The 15699-nt window shown below is 34.7% G+C and overlaps 2 non-coding genes across 2 annotated transcripts; both read left to right on the top strand.

The window, feature by feature from the left end:
• Positions 1 to 1235: 1235 nt before the first annotated feature.
• TRNAN-AUU (transfer RNA asparagine (anticodon AUU)) lies at positions 1236 to 1309 on the top strand. Its single transcript has one exon. It is a non-coding gene; the product is annotated as a tRNA-Asn (tRNA).
• Positions 1310 to 5912: 4603 nt separating this feature from the next.
• Positions 5913 to 5986, top strand: TRNAN-AUU (transfer RNA asparagine (anticodon AUU)). Its single transcript has one exon. It is a non-coding gene; the product is annotated as a tRNA-Asn (tRNA).
• The last annotated feature ends 9713 nt before the right edge of the window (positions 5987 to 15699 follow it).

Genomic DNA, 15699 nt, shown 5'->3' with positions numbered 1-15699 from the left:
AAGTTTTTCTAGGAAACGTTTTAGATGAATGCTTATTAGCCTTTGTCAGTATGGACTTTTTGCAAAGTGTCTCTGTGGCGCAATCAGTTAGTGTGTATGGTTATTAACCAAAAGGTTGGTGGTTCAATCCCACCCAGGGACCTAATTGACCTTGTTATCAGATTTTGGTGATCTTTAAGTAGACAAGTCAAAATTTCAAACCCCCTGTTATGGTGTAGGGTACCTGGCCTTCTCTGATGTAATCAGAGTTAGATTTGATTCAGTGATTTTATAAAAACAGCTAGGAAGCACAATTTAGCAGTGGGTTGCAGAGAAAAAAAATATGCTGGCAGAAAAATCCAATTGAGTGATTAAACAGCTCTTTATTTTCTGGCTTTATTTTTATGCTAACAAATTTGTTCTCTGAAAAGTGTCCACAAAGCCAAGTCTCTGATTAACACCTTTGTAAGGATGGTTTTTCACCTATTACTAAATTAAACTTGCTTCATTGGAAAGGCAGCAAGATGCATCCTCATTTCAATGTCTACTGAAATAATACAGGTTGACACCAGGAAACATTAACGCCACTGCATCCTTGCTGCTTTCTCATGTGGAAGTCTGTTTAATGTGAAAACAAGGTGATATCTAATTAGCACACAGGTAAGGAATTAAGAAAATCTTTATTTAAGGGTGAAGATGTTTCTCACAAAATCGTTGCCCCAATGCATCATTGAAATTCAAGCTGGAAAGATGATTTTAATATATCACTTGTACATTTTGTATTGCTCTTCTGGTGACAATGTAGTTTGTTTTTGTCAATTACCATTTTAATAATAGGGTAAAGAAAATGAAGTGGATTTTTGAAAGAAAACAATACTGTCAATATACTATTAAAACAAATTAAAATGGTAAAAGTTATTGTACTTTAAGTAAAAATAAAAGAGACAAAATATCAATCCCAGTTTTGGATTACTTTAATTAACAAAAAAAATGCATATAGCAGAGGATAGTTTCAATCTGCCTACCTCTGGGTTATGGGCCCAGCATGCTTCCATTGCAGTACTCTGCTGCACATGTAAGTGCAAGAGATCCTGAAGCACTCACTCATCATGGGAAAGTACCAATGTGTTTCTTCGTTGGTTGATGGAAGAAACATCTTACAAAAACTCTCCAGATTATTGACTTTTTAAAGTTTTTCTAGGAAACGTTTTAGATGAATGCTTATTAGCCTTTGTCAGTATGGACTTTTGCAAAGTGTCTCTGTGGCGCAATCGGTTAGTGTGTTTGGCTATTAACCAAAAGGTTGGTGGTTCAATCCCACCCAGGGACGTAATTAACCTTGTGATCAGATTTTGGTGATATTTAAGTAGACAAGTCAAAATTTCAAACCTCCTCTTATGGTGTAGGGTACATGGCCTTCTTTGATGTAATCAGAGTTAGATTTGATTCAGTGATTTTATAAAAAACAGCTAGGAAGCACAATTTAGCAGTGGGTTGCAGAGAAAAAGAAATATGCTGGCAAAAAAATCCAATTGAGTGATTAAACAGCTCTTCATTTTCTGGCTTTATTTTTATGCTAACAAATTTGTTCTCTGAAAAGTGTCCACAAAGCCAAGTCTCTGATTAACACCTTTGTAAGGATGGTTTTTCACCTATTACTAAATTAAACTTGCTTCATTGGAAAGGCAGCAAGATGCATCCTCATTTCAATGTGTACTGAAATAATACAAGTTGACACCAGGAAACATTAACGCCACTGCATCCTTGCTGCTTTCTCATGTGGAAGTCTGTTTAATGTGAAAACAAGGTGATATCTAATTAGCACACAGGTAAGGAATTAAGAAAATCTTTATTTAAGGGTGAAGATGTTTCTCACAAAATTGTTGACCCAATGCAACATTGAAATTCAAGCTGGAAAGATGATTTTAATATATCACTTGTACATTTTGTATTGCTCTTCTGGTGACAATGTAGTTTGTTTTTGTCAATTACCATTTTAATAATAGGGTAAAGAAAATGAAGTGGATTTTTGAAAGAAAACAATACTGTCAATATACTATTAAAACAAATTAAAATGGTAAAAGTTATTGTACTTTAAGTAAAAATAAAAGAGACAAAATATCAATCCCAGTTTTGGATTACTTTAATTAACAAAAAAAATGCATATAGCAGAGGATAGTTTCAATCTGCCTACCTCTGGGTTATGGGCCCAGCATGCTTCCATTGCAGTATTCTGCTGCACATGTAAGTGCAAGAGATCCTGAAGCACTCACTCATCATGGGAAAGTACCAATGTGTTTCTTCGTTGGTTGATGGAAGAAACATCTTACAAAAACTCTCCAGATTATTGACTTTTTAAAGTTTTTCTAGGAAACGTTTTAGATGAATGCTTATTAGCCTTTGTCAGTATGGACTTTTGCAAAGTGTCTCTGTGGCGCAATCGGTTAGTGTGTTTGGCTATTAATCAAAAGGTTGGTGGTTCAATCCCACCAAGGGACGTAATTAACCTTGTGATCAGATTTTGGTGATATTTAAGTAGACAAGTCAAAATTTCAAACCTCCTCTTATGGTGTAGGGTACCTGGCCTTCTCTGATGTAATCAGAGTTAGATTTGATTCAGTGATTTTATAAAAAACAGCTAGGAAGCACAATTTAGCAGTGGGTTGCAGAGAAAAAAAATATGCTTGCAGAAAAATCCAATCGAGTGATTAAACAGCTCTTCATTTTCTGGCTTTATTTTTATGCTAACAAATTTGTTCTCTGAAAAGTGTCCACAAAGCCAAGTCTCTGATTAACACCTTTGTAAGGATGGTTTTTCACCTATTACTAAATTAAACTTGCTTCATTGGAAAGGCAGCAAGATGCATCCTCATTTCAATGTCTACTGAAATAATACAAGTTGACACCAGGAAACATTAACGCCACTGCATCCTTGCTGCTTTCTCATGTGGAAGTCTGTTTAATGTGAAAACAAGGTGATATCTAATTAGCACACAGGTAAGGAATTAAGAAAATCTTTATTTAAGGGTGAAGATGTTTCTCACAAAATTGTTGACCCAATGCAACATTGAAATTCAAGCTGGAAAGATGATTTTAATATATCACTTGTACATTTTGTATTGCTCTTCTGGTGACAATGTAGTTTGTTTTTGTCAATTACCATTTTAATAATAGGGTAAAGAAAATGAAGTGGATTTTTGAAAGAAAACAATACTGTCAATATACTATTAAAACAAATTAAAATGGTAAAAGTTATTGTACTTTAAGTAAAAATAAAAGAGACAAAATATCAATCCCAGTTTTGGATTACTTTAATTAACAAAAAAAAAAATGCATATAGCAGAGGATAGTTTCAATCTGCCTACCTCTCGGTTATGAGCCCAGCATGCTTCCATTGCAGTACTCTGCTGCACATGTAAGTTCAAGAGATCCTGAAGCACTCACTCATCATGGGAAAGTACCAATGTGTTTCTTCGTTGGTTGATGGAAGAAACATCTTACAAAAACTCTCCAGATTATTGACTTTTTAAAGTTTTTCTAGGAAACGTTTTAGATGAATGCTTATTAGCCTTTGTCAGTATGGACTTTTGCAAAGTGTCTCTGTGGCGCAATCAGTTAGTATGTACGGCTATTAACCAAAAGGTTGGTGGTTCAATCCCACCCAGGGACCTAATTGACCTTGTTATCAGATTTTGGTGATCTTTAAGTAGACAAGTCAAAATTTCAAACCCCCTGTTATGGTGTAGGGTACCTGGCCTTCTCTGATGTAATCAGAGTTAGATTTGATTCAGTGATTTTATAAAAACAGCTAGGAAGCACAATTTAGCAGTGGGTTGCAGAGAAAAAAAATATGCTGGCAGAAAAATCCAATTGAGTGATTAAACAGCTCTTTATTTTCTGGCTTTATTTTTATGCTAACAAATTTGTTCTCTGAAAAGTGTCCACAAAGCCAAGTCTCTGATTAACACCTTTGTAAGGATGGTTTTTCACCTATTACTAAATTAAACTTGCTTCATTGGAAAGGCAGCAAGATGCATCCTCATTTCAATGTCTACTGAAATAATACAGGTTGACACCAGGAAACATTAACGCCACTGCATCCTTGCTGCTTTCTCATGTGGAAGTCTGTTAAATGTGAAAACAAGGTGATATCTAATTAGCACACAGGTAAGGAATTAAGAAAATCTTTATTTAAGGGTGAAGATGTTTCTCACAAAATCGTTGCCCCAATGCATCATTGAAATTCAAGCTGGAAAGATGATTTTAATATATCACTTGTACATTTTGTATTGCTCTTCTGGTGACAATGTAGTTTGTTTTTGTCAATTACCATTTTAATAATAGGGTAAAGAAAATTAAGTGGATTTTTGAAAGAAAACAATACTGTCAATATACTATTAAAACAAATTAAAATGGTAAAAGTTATTGTACTTTAAGTAAAAATAAAAGAGCCAAAATATCAATCCCAGTTTTGGATTACTTTAATTAACAAACAAAAAAATGCATATAGCAGAGGATAGTTTCAATCTGCCTACCTCTGGGTTATGGGCCCAGCATGCTTCCATTGCTGTACTCTGCTGCACATGTAAGTGCAAGAGATCCTGAAGCACTCACTCATCATGGGAAAGTACCAATGTGTTTCTTCGTTGGTTGATAGAAGAAACATCTTACAAAAACTCTCCAGATTATTGATTTTTTTAAGTTTTTCTAGGAAACGTTTTAGATGAATGCTTATTAGCATTTGTCAGTATGTACTTTTGCAAAGTGTCTCTGTGGCGCAATCAGTTAGTGTGTACGGCTATTAACCAAAAGGTTGGTGGTTCAATCCCACCCAGGGACGTAATTGACCTTGTGATCAGATTTTGGTGATCTTTAAGTAGACAAGTCAAATTTCATACCCCCTGTTATGGTGCAGGGTACCTGGCCTTCTCTGATGTAATCAGAGTTAGATTTGATTCAGTGATTTTATAAAAACATCTAGGAAGCACAATTTAGCAGTGGGTTGCAGAGAAAAAGAAATATGCTGGCAAAAAAATCAAATTGCGTGATTAAACAGCTCTTCATTTTCTGGCTTTATTTTTATGCTAACAAATTTGTTCTCTGAAAAGTGTCCACAAAGCTAAGTCTCTGATTAACACCTTTGTAGGGATGGTTTTTCACCTATTACTAAATTAAACTTGCTTCATTGGAAAGGCAGCAAGATGTATCCTCATTTCAATGTCTACTGAAATAATACAGGTTGACACCAGGAAACATTAACGCCACTGCATCCTTGCTGCTTTCTCATGTGGAAGTCTGTTTAATGTGAAAACAAGGTGATATCTAATTAGCACACAGGTAAGATATTAAGAAAATCTTTATTTAAGGGTGAAGATGTTTCTCACAAAATTGTTGACCCAATGCATCATTGAAATTCAAGCTGGAAAGATGATTTTAATATATCACTTGTACATTTTGTATTGCTCTTCTGGTGACAATGTAGTTTGTTTTTGTCAATTACCATTTTAATAATAGGGTAAAGAAAATGAAGTGGATTTTTGAAAGAAAACAATACTGTCAATATACTATTAACACAAATTAAAATGGTAAAAGTTATTGTACTTTAAGTAAAAATAAAAGAGACAAAATATCAATCCCAGTTTTGGATTACTTTAATTAACAAAAAAAATGCATATAGCAGAGGATAGTTTCAATCTGCCTACCTCTGGGTTATGAGCCCAGCATACTTCCATTGCAGTACTCTCCTGCACATGTAAGTGCAAGAGATCATGAAGCACTCACTCATCATGGGAAAGTACCAATGTGTTTCTTCGTTGGTTGGTGGAAGAAACATCTTACAAAAACTCTCCAGATTATTGACTTTTTAAAGTTTTTCTAGGAAACGTTTTAGATGAATGCTTATTAGCCTTTGTCAGTATGGACTTTTGCAAAGTGTCTCTGTGGCGCAATCGGTTAGTGTGTTTGGCTATTAACCAAAAGGTTGGTGGTTCAATCCCACCCAGGGACGTAATCAACCTTGTGATCAGATTTTGGTGATATTTAAGTAGACAAGTCAAAATTTCAAACCTCCTCTTATGGTGTAGGGTACATGGCCTTCTCTGATGTAATCAGAGTTAGATTTGATTCAGTGATTTTATAAAAAACAGCTAGGAAGCACAATTTAGCAGTGGGTTGCAGAGAAAAAAAATATGCTGGCAGAAAAATCCAATCGAGTGATTAAACAGCTCTTCATTTTCTGGCTTTATTTTTATGCTAACAAATTTGTTCTCTGAAAAGTGTCCACAAAGCCAAGTCTCTGATTAACACCTTTGTAAGGATGGTTTATCACCTATTACTAAATTAAACTTGCTTCATTGGAAAGGCAGCAAGATGCATCCTCATTTCAATGTCTACTGAAATAATACAAGTTGACACCAGGAAACATTAACGCCACTGCATCCTTGCTGCTTTCTCATGTGGAAGTCTGTTTAATGTGAAAACAAGGTGATATCTAATTAGCACACAGGTAAGGAATTAAGAAAATCTTTATTTAAGGGTGAAGATGTTTCTCACAAAATTGTTGACCCAATGCAACATTGAAATTCAAGCTGGAAAGATGATTTTAATATATCACTTGTACATTTTGTATTGCTCTTCTGGTGACAATGTAGTTTGTTTTTGTCAATTACCATTTTAATAATAGGGTAAAGAAAATGAAGTGGATTTTTGAAAGAAAACAATACTGTCAATATACTATTAAAACAAATTAAAATGGTAAAAGTTATTGTACTTTAAGTAAAAATAAAAGAGACAAAATATCAATCCCAGTTTTGGATTACTTTAATTAACAAAAAAAAAAATGCATATAGCAGAGGATAGTTTCAATCTGCCTACCTCTCGGTTATGGGCCCAGCATGCTTCCATTGCAGTACTCTGCTGCACATGTAAGTTCAAGAGATCCTGAAGCACTCACTCATCATGGGAAAGTACCAATGTGTTTCTTCGTTGGTTGATGGAAGAAACATCTTACAAAAACTCTCCAGATTATTGACTTTTTAAAGTTTTTCTAGGAAACGTTTTAGATGAATGCTTATTAGCCTTTGTCAGTATGGACTTTTTGCAAAGTGTCTCTGTGGCGCAATCAGTTAGTGTGTACGGTTATTAACCAAAAGGTTGGTGGTTCAATCCCACCCAGGGACCTAATTGACCTTGTTATCAGATTTTGGTGATCTTTAAGTAGACAAGTCAAAATTTCAAACCCCCTGTTATGGTGTAGGGTACCTGGCCTTCTCTGATGTAATCAGAGTTAGATTTGATTCAGTGATTTTATAAAAACAGCTAGGAAGCACAATTTAGCAGTGGGTTGCAGAGAAAAAAAATATGCTGGCAGAAAAATCCAATTGAGTGATTAAACAGCTCTTTATTTTCTGGCTTTATTTTTATGCTAACAAATTTGTTCTCTGAAAAGTGTCCACAAAGCCAAGTCTCTGATTAACACCTTTGTAAGGATGGTTTTTCACCTATTACTAAATTAAACTTGCTTCATTGGAAAGGCAGCAAGATGCATCCTCATTTCAATGTCTACTGAAATAATACAGGTTGACACCAGGAAACATTAACGCCACTGCATCCTTGCTGCTTTCTCATGTGGAAGTCTGTTTAATGTGAAAACAAGGTGATATCTAATTAGCACACAGGTAAGGAATTAAGAAAATCTTTATTTAAGGGTGAAGATGTTTCTCACAAAATCGTTGCCCCAATGCATCATTGAAATTCAAGCTGGAAAGATGATTTTAATATATCACTTGTACATTTTGTATTGCTCTTCTGGTGACAATGTAGTTTGTTTTTGTCAATTACCATTTTAATAATAGGGTAAAGAAAATTAAGTGGATTTTTGAAAGAAAACAATACTGTCAATATACTATTAAAACAAATTAAAATGGTAAAAGTTATTGTACTTTAAGTAAAAATAAAAGAGCCAAAATATCAATCCCAGTTTTGGATTACTTTAATTAACAAACAAAAAAATGCATATAGCAGAGGATAGTTTCAATCTGCCTACCTCTGGGTTATGGGCCCAGCATGCTTCCATTGCTGTACTCTGCTGCACATGTAAGTGCAAGAGATCCTGAAGCACTCACTCATCATGGGAAAGTACCAATGTGTTTCTTCGTTGGTTGATAGAAGAAACATCTTACAAAAACTCTCCAGATTATTGACTTTTTTAAGTTTTTCTAGGAAACGTTTTAGATGAATGCTTATTAGCATTTGTCAGTAAGTACTTTTTGCAAAGTGTCTCTGTGGCGCAATCAGTTAGTGTGTACGGCTATTAACCAAAAGGTTGGTGGTTCAATCCCACCCAGGGACGTAATTGACATTGTTATCAGATTTTGGTGATCTTTAAGTAGACAAGTCAAATTTCATACCCCCTGTTATGGTGTAGGGTACCAGGCCTTCTCTGATGTAATCAGAGTTAGATTTGATTCAGTGATTTTATAAAAACATCTAGGAAGCACAATTTAGGAGTGGGTTGCAGAGAAAAAGAAATATGCTGGCAAAAAAACCAAATTGCGTGATTAAACAGCTCTTCATTTTCTGGCTTTATTTTTATGCTAACAAATTTGTTCTCTGAATAGTGTCCACAAAGCCAAGTCTCTGATTAACACCTTTGTAGGGATGGTTTTTCACCTATTACTAAATTAAACTTGCTTCATTGGAAAGGCAGCAAGATGTATCCTCATTTCAATGTCTACTGAAATAATACAGGTTGACACCAGGAAACATTAACGCCACTGCATCCTTGCTGCTTTCTCATGTGGAAGTCTGTTTAATGTGAAAACAAGGTGATATCTAATTAGCACACAGGTAAGGAATTAAGAAAATCTTTATTTAAGGGTGAAGATGTTTCTCACAAAATCGTTGCCCCAATGCATCATTGAAATTCAAGCTGGAAAGATGATTTTAATATATCACTTGTACATTTTGTATTGCTCTTCTGGTGACAATGTAGTTTGTTTTTGTCAATTACCATTTTAATAATAGGGTAAAGAAAATGAAGTGGATTTTTGAAAGAAAACAATACTGTCAATATACTATTAAAACAAATTAAAATGGTAAAAGTTATTGTACTTAAAGTAAAAATAAAAGAGACAAAATATCAATCCCAGTTTTGGATTACTTTAATTAACAAACAAAAAAATGCATATAGCAGAGGATAGTTTCAATCTGCCTACCTCTGGGTTATGGGCCCAGCATGCTTCCATTACAGTACTCTGCTGCACATGTAAGTGCAAGAGATCCTGAAGCACTCACTCATCATGGGAAAGTACCAATGTGTTTCTTCGTTGGTTGATGGAAGAAACATCTTACAAAAACTCTCCAGATTATTGACTTTTTAAAGTTTTTCTAGGAAACGTTTTAGATGAATGCTTATTAGCCTTTGTCAGTATGGACTTTTGCAAAGTGTTTCTGTGGCGCAATCAGTTAGTATGTACGGCTATTAACCATAAGGTTGGTGGTTCAATCCCACCCAGGGACCTAATTGACCTTGTTATCAGATTTTGGTGATCTTTAAGTAGACAAGTCAAAATTTCAAACCCCCTGTTATGGTGTAGGGTACCTGGCCTTCTCTGATGTAATCAGAGTTAGATTTGATTCAGTGATTTTATAAAAACAGCTAGGAAGCACAATTTAGCAGTGGGTTGCAGAGAAAAAAAATATGCTGGCAGAAAAATCCAATTGAGTGATTAAACAGCTCTTCATTTTCTGGCTTTATTTTTATGCTAACAAATTTGTTCTCTGAAAAGTGTCTACAAAGCCAAGTCTCTGATTAACACCTTTGTAAGGATGGTTTTTCACCTATTACTAAATTAAACTTGCTTCATTGGAAAGGCAGCAAGATGCATCCTCATTTCAATGTCTACTGAAATAATACAAGTTGACACCAGGAAACATTAACGCCACTGCATCCTTGCTGCTTTCTCATGTGGAAGTCTGTTTAATATGAAAACAAGGTGATATCTAATTAGCACACAGGTAAGGAATTAAGAAAATCTTTATTTAAGGGTGAAGATGTTTCTCACAAAATCGTTGCCCCAATGCATCATTGAAATTCAAGCTGGAAATATGATTTTAATATATCACTTGTACATTTTGTATTGCTCTTCTGGTGACAATGTAGTTTGTTTTTGTCAATTACCATTTTAATAATAGGGTAAAGAAAATGAATTGGATTTTTGAAAGAAAACAATACTGTCAATATACTATTAAAACAAATTAAAATGGTAAAAGTTATTGTACTTTAAGTAAAAATAAAAGAGACAAAATATCAATCCCAGTTTTGGATTACTTTAATTAACAAAAAAAATGCATATAGCAGAGGATAGTTTCAATCTGCCTACCTCTGGGTTATGGGCCCAGCATGCTTCCATTGCAGTACTCTGCTGCACATGTAAGTGCAAGAGATCCTGAAGCACTCACTCATCATGGGAAAGTACCAATGTGTTTCTTCGTTGGTTGATGGAAGAAACATCTTACAAAAACTCTCCAGATTATTGACTTTTTAAAGTTTTTCTAGGAAACGTTTTAGATGAATGCTTATTAGCCTTTGTCAGTATGGACTTTTGCAAAGTGTCTCTGTGGCGCAATCAGTTAGTATGTACGGCTATTAACCATAAGGCTGGTGGTTCAATCCCATCCAGGCACCTAATTGACCTTGTTATCAGATTTTGGTGATCTTTAAGTAGACAAGTCAAAATTTCAAACACCCTGTTATGGTGTAGGGTACCTGGCCTTCTCTGATGTAATCAGAGTTAGATTTGATTCAGTGATTTTATAAAAACAGCTAGGAAGCACAATTTAGCAGTGGGTTGCAGAGAAAAAAAATATGCTGGCAGAAAGATTAAACAGCTCTTCATTTTCTGGCTTTATTTTTATGCTAACAAATTTGTTCTCTGAAAAGTGTCCACAAAGCCAAGTCTCTGATTAACACCTTTGTAAGGATGGTTTTTCACCTATTACTAAATTAAACTTGCTTCATTGGAAAGGCAGCAAGATGCATCCTCATTTCAATGTCTACTAAAATAATACAAGTTGACACCAGGAAACATTAACGCCACTGCATCCTTGCTGCTTTCTCATGTGGAAGTCTGTTTTATATGAAAACAAGGTGATATCTAATTAGCACACAGGTAAGGAATTAAGAAAATCTTTATTTAAGGGTGAAGATGTTTCTCACAAAATCGTTGCCCCAATGCATCATTGAAATTCAAGCTGGAAATATGATTTTAATATATCACTTGTACATTTTGTATTGCTCTTCTGGTGACAATGTAGTTTGTTTTTGTCAATTACCATTTTAATAATAGGGTAAAGAAAATGAAGTGGATTTTTGAAAGAAAACAATACTGTCAATATACTATTAAAACAAATTAAAATGGTAAAAGTTATTGTACTTTAAGTAAAAATAAAAGAGCCAAAATATCAATCCCAGTTTTGGATTACTTTAATTAACAAACAAAAAAATGCATATAGCAGAGGATAGTTTCAACCTGCCTACCTCTGGGTTATGGGCCCAGCATGCTTCCATTGCTGTACTCTGCTGCACATGTAAGTGCAAGAGATCCTGAAGCACTCACTCATCATGGGAAAGTACCAATGTGTTTCTTCGTTGGTTGATAGAAGAAACATCTTACAAGAACTCTCCAGATTATTGACTTTTTAAGTTTTTCTAGGAAACGTTTTAGATGAATGCTTATTAGCATTTGTCAGTATGTACTTTTGCAAAGTGTCTCTGTGGCGCAATCAGTTAGTGTGTACGGCTATTAACCAAAAGGTTGGTGGTTCAATCCCACCCAGGGACGTAATTGACCTTGTTATCAGATTTTGGTGATCTTTAAGTAGACAAGTCAAATTTCATACCCCCTGTTATGGTGTAGGGTACCTGGCCTTCTCTGATGTAATCAGAGTTAGATTTGATTCAGTGATTTTATAAAAACATCTAGGAAGCACAATTTAGCAGTGGGTTGCAGAGAAAAAGAAATATGCTGGCAAAAAAATCAAATTGCGTGATTAAACAGCTCTTCATTTTCTGGCTTTATTTTTATGCTAACAAATTTGTTCTCTGAAAAGTGTCCACAAAGCCAAGTCTCTGATTAACACCTTTGTAGGGATGGTTTTTCACCTATTACTAAATTAAACTTGCTTCATTGGAAAGGCAGCAAGATGTATCCTCATTTCAATGTCTACTGAAATAATACAGGTTGACACCAGGAAACATTAACGCCACTGCATCCTTGCTGCTTTCTCATGTGGAAGTCTGTTTAATGTGAAAACAAGGTGATATCTAATTAGCACACAGGTAAGGAATTAAGAAAATCTTTATTTAAGGGTGAAGATGTTTCTCACAAAATTGTTGACCCAATGCATCATTGAAATTCAAGCTGGAAAGATGATTTTAATATATCACTTGTACATTTTGTATTGCTCTTCTGGTGACAATGTAGTTTGTTTTTGTCAATTACCATTTTAATAATAGGGTAAAGAAAATGAAGTGGATTTTTGAAAGAAAACAATACTGTCAATATACTATTAAAACAAATTAAAATGGTAAAAGTTATTGTACTTTAAGTAAAAATAAAAGAGACAAAATATCAATCCCAGTTTTGGATTACTTTAATTAACAAAAAAAATGCATATAGCAGAGGATAGTTTCAATCTGCCTACCTCTGGGTTATGGGCCCAGCATGCTTCCATTGCAGTATTCTGCTGCACATGTAAGTGCAAGAGATCCTGAAGCACTCACTCATCATGGGAAAGTACCAATGTGTTTCTTCGTTGGTTGATGGAAGAAACATCTTACAAAAACTCTCCAGATTATTGACTTTTTAAAGTTTTTCTAGGAAACGTTTTAGATGAATGCTTATTAGCCTTTGTCAGTATGGACTTTTGCAAAGTGTCTCTGTGGCGCAATCGGTTAGTGTGTTTGGCTATTAACCAAAAGGTTGGTGGTTCAATCTCACCCAGGGATGTAATTAACCTTGTGATCAAATTTTGGTGATATTTAAGTAGACAAGTCAAAATTTCAAACCTCCTCTTATGGTGTAGGGTACCTGGCCTTCTCTGATGTAATCAGAGTTAGATTTGATTCAGTGATTTTATAAAAAACAGCTAGGAAGCACAATTTAGCAGTGGGTTGCAGAGAAAAAAAATATGCTGGCAGAAAAATCCAATCGAGTGATTAAACAGCTCTTCATTTTCTGGCTTTATTTTTATGCTAACAAATTTGTTCTCTGAAAAGTGTCCACAAAGCCAAGTCTCTGATTAACACCTTTGTAAGGATGGTTTTTCACCTATTACTAAATTAAACTTGCTTCATTGGAAAGGCAGCAAGATGCATCCTCATTTCAATGTCTACTGAAATAATACAAGTTGACACCAGGAAACATTAACGCCACTGCATCCTTGCTGCTTTCTCATGTGGAAGTCTGTTTTATATGAAAACAAGGTGATATCTAATTAGCACACAGGTAAGGAATTAAGAAAATCTTTATTTAAGGGTGAAGATGTTTCTCACAAAATTGTTGACCCAATGCAACATTGAAATTCAAGCTGGAAAGATGATTTTAATATATCACTTGTACATTTTGTATTGCTCTTCTGGTGACAATGTAGTTTGTTTTTGTCAATTACCATTTTAATAATAGGGTAAAGAAAATGAAGTGGATTTTTGAAAGAAAACAATACTGTCAATATACTATTAAAACAAATTAAAATGGTAAAAGTTATTGTACTTTAAGTAAAAATAAAAGAGACAAAATATCAATCCCAGTTTTGGATTACTTTAATTAACAAAAAAAAAAATGCATATAGCAGAGGATAGTTTCAATCTGCCTACCTCTCGGTTATGAGCCCAGCATGCTTCCATTGCAGTACTCTGCTGCACATGTAAGTTCAAGAGATCCTGAAGCACTCACTCATCATGGGAAAGTACCAATGTGTTTCTTCGTTGGTTGATGGAAGAAACATCTTACAAAAACTCTCCAGATTATTGACTTTTTAAAGTTTTTCTAGGAAACGTTTTAGATGAATGCTTATTAGCCTTTGTCAGTATGGACTTTTGCAAAGTGTCTCTGTGGCGCAATCAGTTAGTATGTACGGCTATTAACCAAAAGGTTGGTGGTTCAATCCCACCCAGGGACCTAATTGACCTTGTTATCAGATTTTGGTGATCTTTAAGTAGACAAGTCAAAATTTCAAACCCCCTGTTATGGTGTAGGGTACCTGGCCTTCTCTGATGTAATCAGAGTTAGATTTGATTCAGTGATTTTATAAAAACAGCTAGGAAGCACAATTTAGCAGTGGGTTGCAGAGAAAAAAAATATGCATTGCAGAAAAATCCAATTGAGTGATTAAACAGCTCTTTATTTTCTGGCTTTATTTTTATGCTAACAAATTTGTTCTCTGAAAAGTGTCCACAAAGCCAAGTCTCTGATTAACACCTTTGTAAGGATGGTTTTTCACCTATTACTAAATTAAACTTGCTTCATTGGAAAGGCAGCAAGATGCATCCTCATTTCAATGTCTACTGAAATAATACAGGTTGACACCAGGAAACATTAACGCCACTGCATCCTTGCTGCTTTCTCATGTGGAAGTCTGTTTAATGTGAAAACAAGGTGATATCTAATTAGCACACAGGTAAGGAATTAAGAAAATCTTTATTTAAGGGTGAAGATGTTTCTCACAAAATTGTTGACCCAATGCAACATTGAAATTCAAGCTGGAAAGATGATTTTAATATATCACTTGTACATTTTGTATTGCTCTTCTGGTGACAATGTAGTTTGTTTTTGTCAATTACCATTTTAATAATAGGGTAAAGAAAATGAAGTGGATTTTTGAAAGAAAACAATACTGTCAATATACTATTAAAACAAATTAAAATGGTAAAAGTTATTGTACTTTAAGTAAAAATAAAAGAGACAAAATATCAATCCCAGTTTTGGATTACTTTAATTAACAAAAAAAATGCATATAGCAGAGGATAGTTTCAATCTGCCTACCTCTGGGTTATGGGCCCAGCATGCTTCCATTGCAGTATTCTGCTGCACATGTAAGTGCAAGAGATCCTGAAGCACTCACTCATCATGGGAAAGTACCAATGTGTTTCTTCGTTGGTTGATGGAAGAAACATCTTACAAAAACTCTCCAGATTATTGACTTTTTAAAGTTTTTCTAGGAAACGTTTTAGATGAATGCTTATTAGCCTTTGTCAGTATGGACTTTTGCAAAGTGTCTCTGTGGCGCAATCGGTTAGTGTGTTTGGCTATTAACCAAAAGGTTGGTGGTTCAAATCCCACCAAGGGACGTAATTAACCTTGTGATCAGATTTTGGTGATATTTAAGTAGACAAGTCAAAATTTCAAACCTCCTCTTATGGTGTAGGGTACCTGGCCTTCTCTGATGTAATCAGAGTTAGATTTGATTCAGTGATTTTATAAAAAACAGCTAGGAAGCACAATTTAGCAGTGGGTTGCAGAGAAAAAAAATATGCTGGCAGAAAAATCCAATCGAGTGATTAAACAGCTCTTCATTTTCTGGCTTTATTTTTATGCTAACAAATTTGTTCTCTGAAAAGTGTCCACAAAGCCAAGTCTCTGATTAACACCTTTGTAAGGATGGTTTTTCACCTATTACTAAATTAAACTTGCTTCGTTGGAAAGGCAGCAAGATGCATCC

The sequence above is a fragment of the Pseudophryne corroboree genome, chromosome 11, assembly GCF_028390025.1.
Source record: "Pseudophryne corroboree isolate aPseCor3 chromosome 11, aPseCor3.hap2, whole genome shotgun sequence".
NCBI classification, from domain to species: domain Eukaryota; kingdom Metazoa; phylum Chordata; class Amphibia; order Anura; family Myobatrachidae; genus Pseudophryne; species Pseudophryne corroboree.
This window is presented reverse-complemented; position numbering and strand designations above follow the sequence as displayed.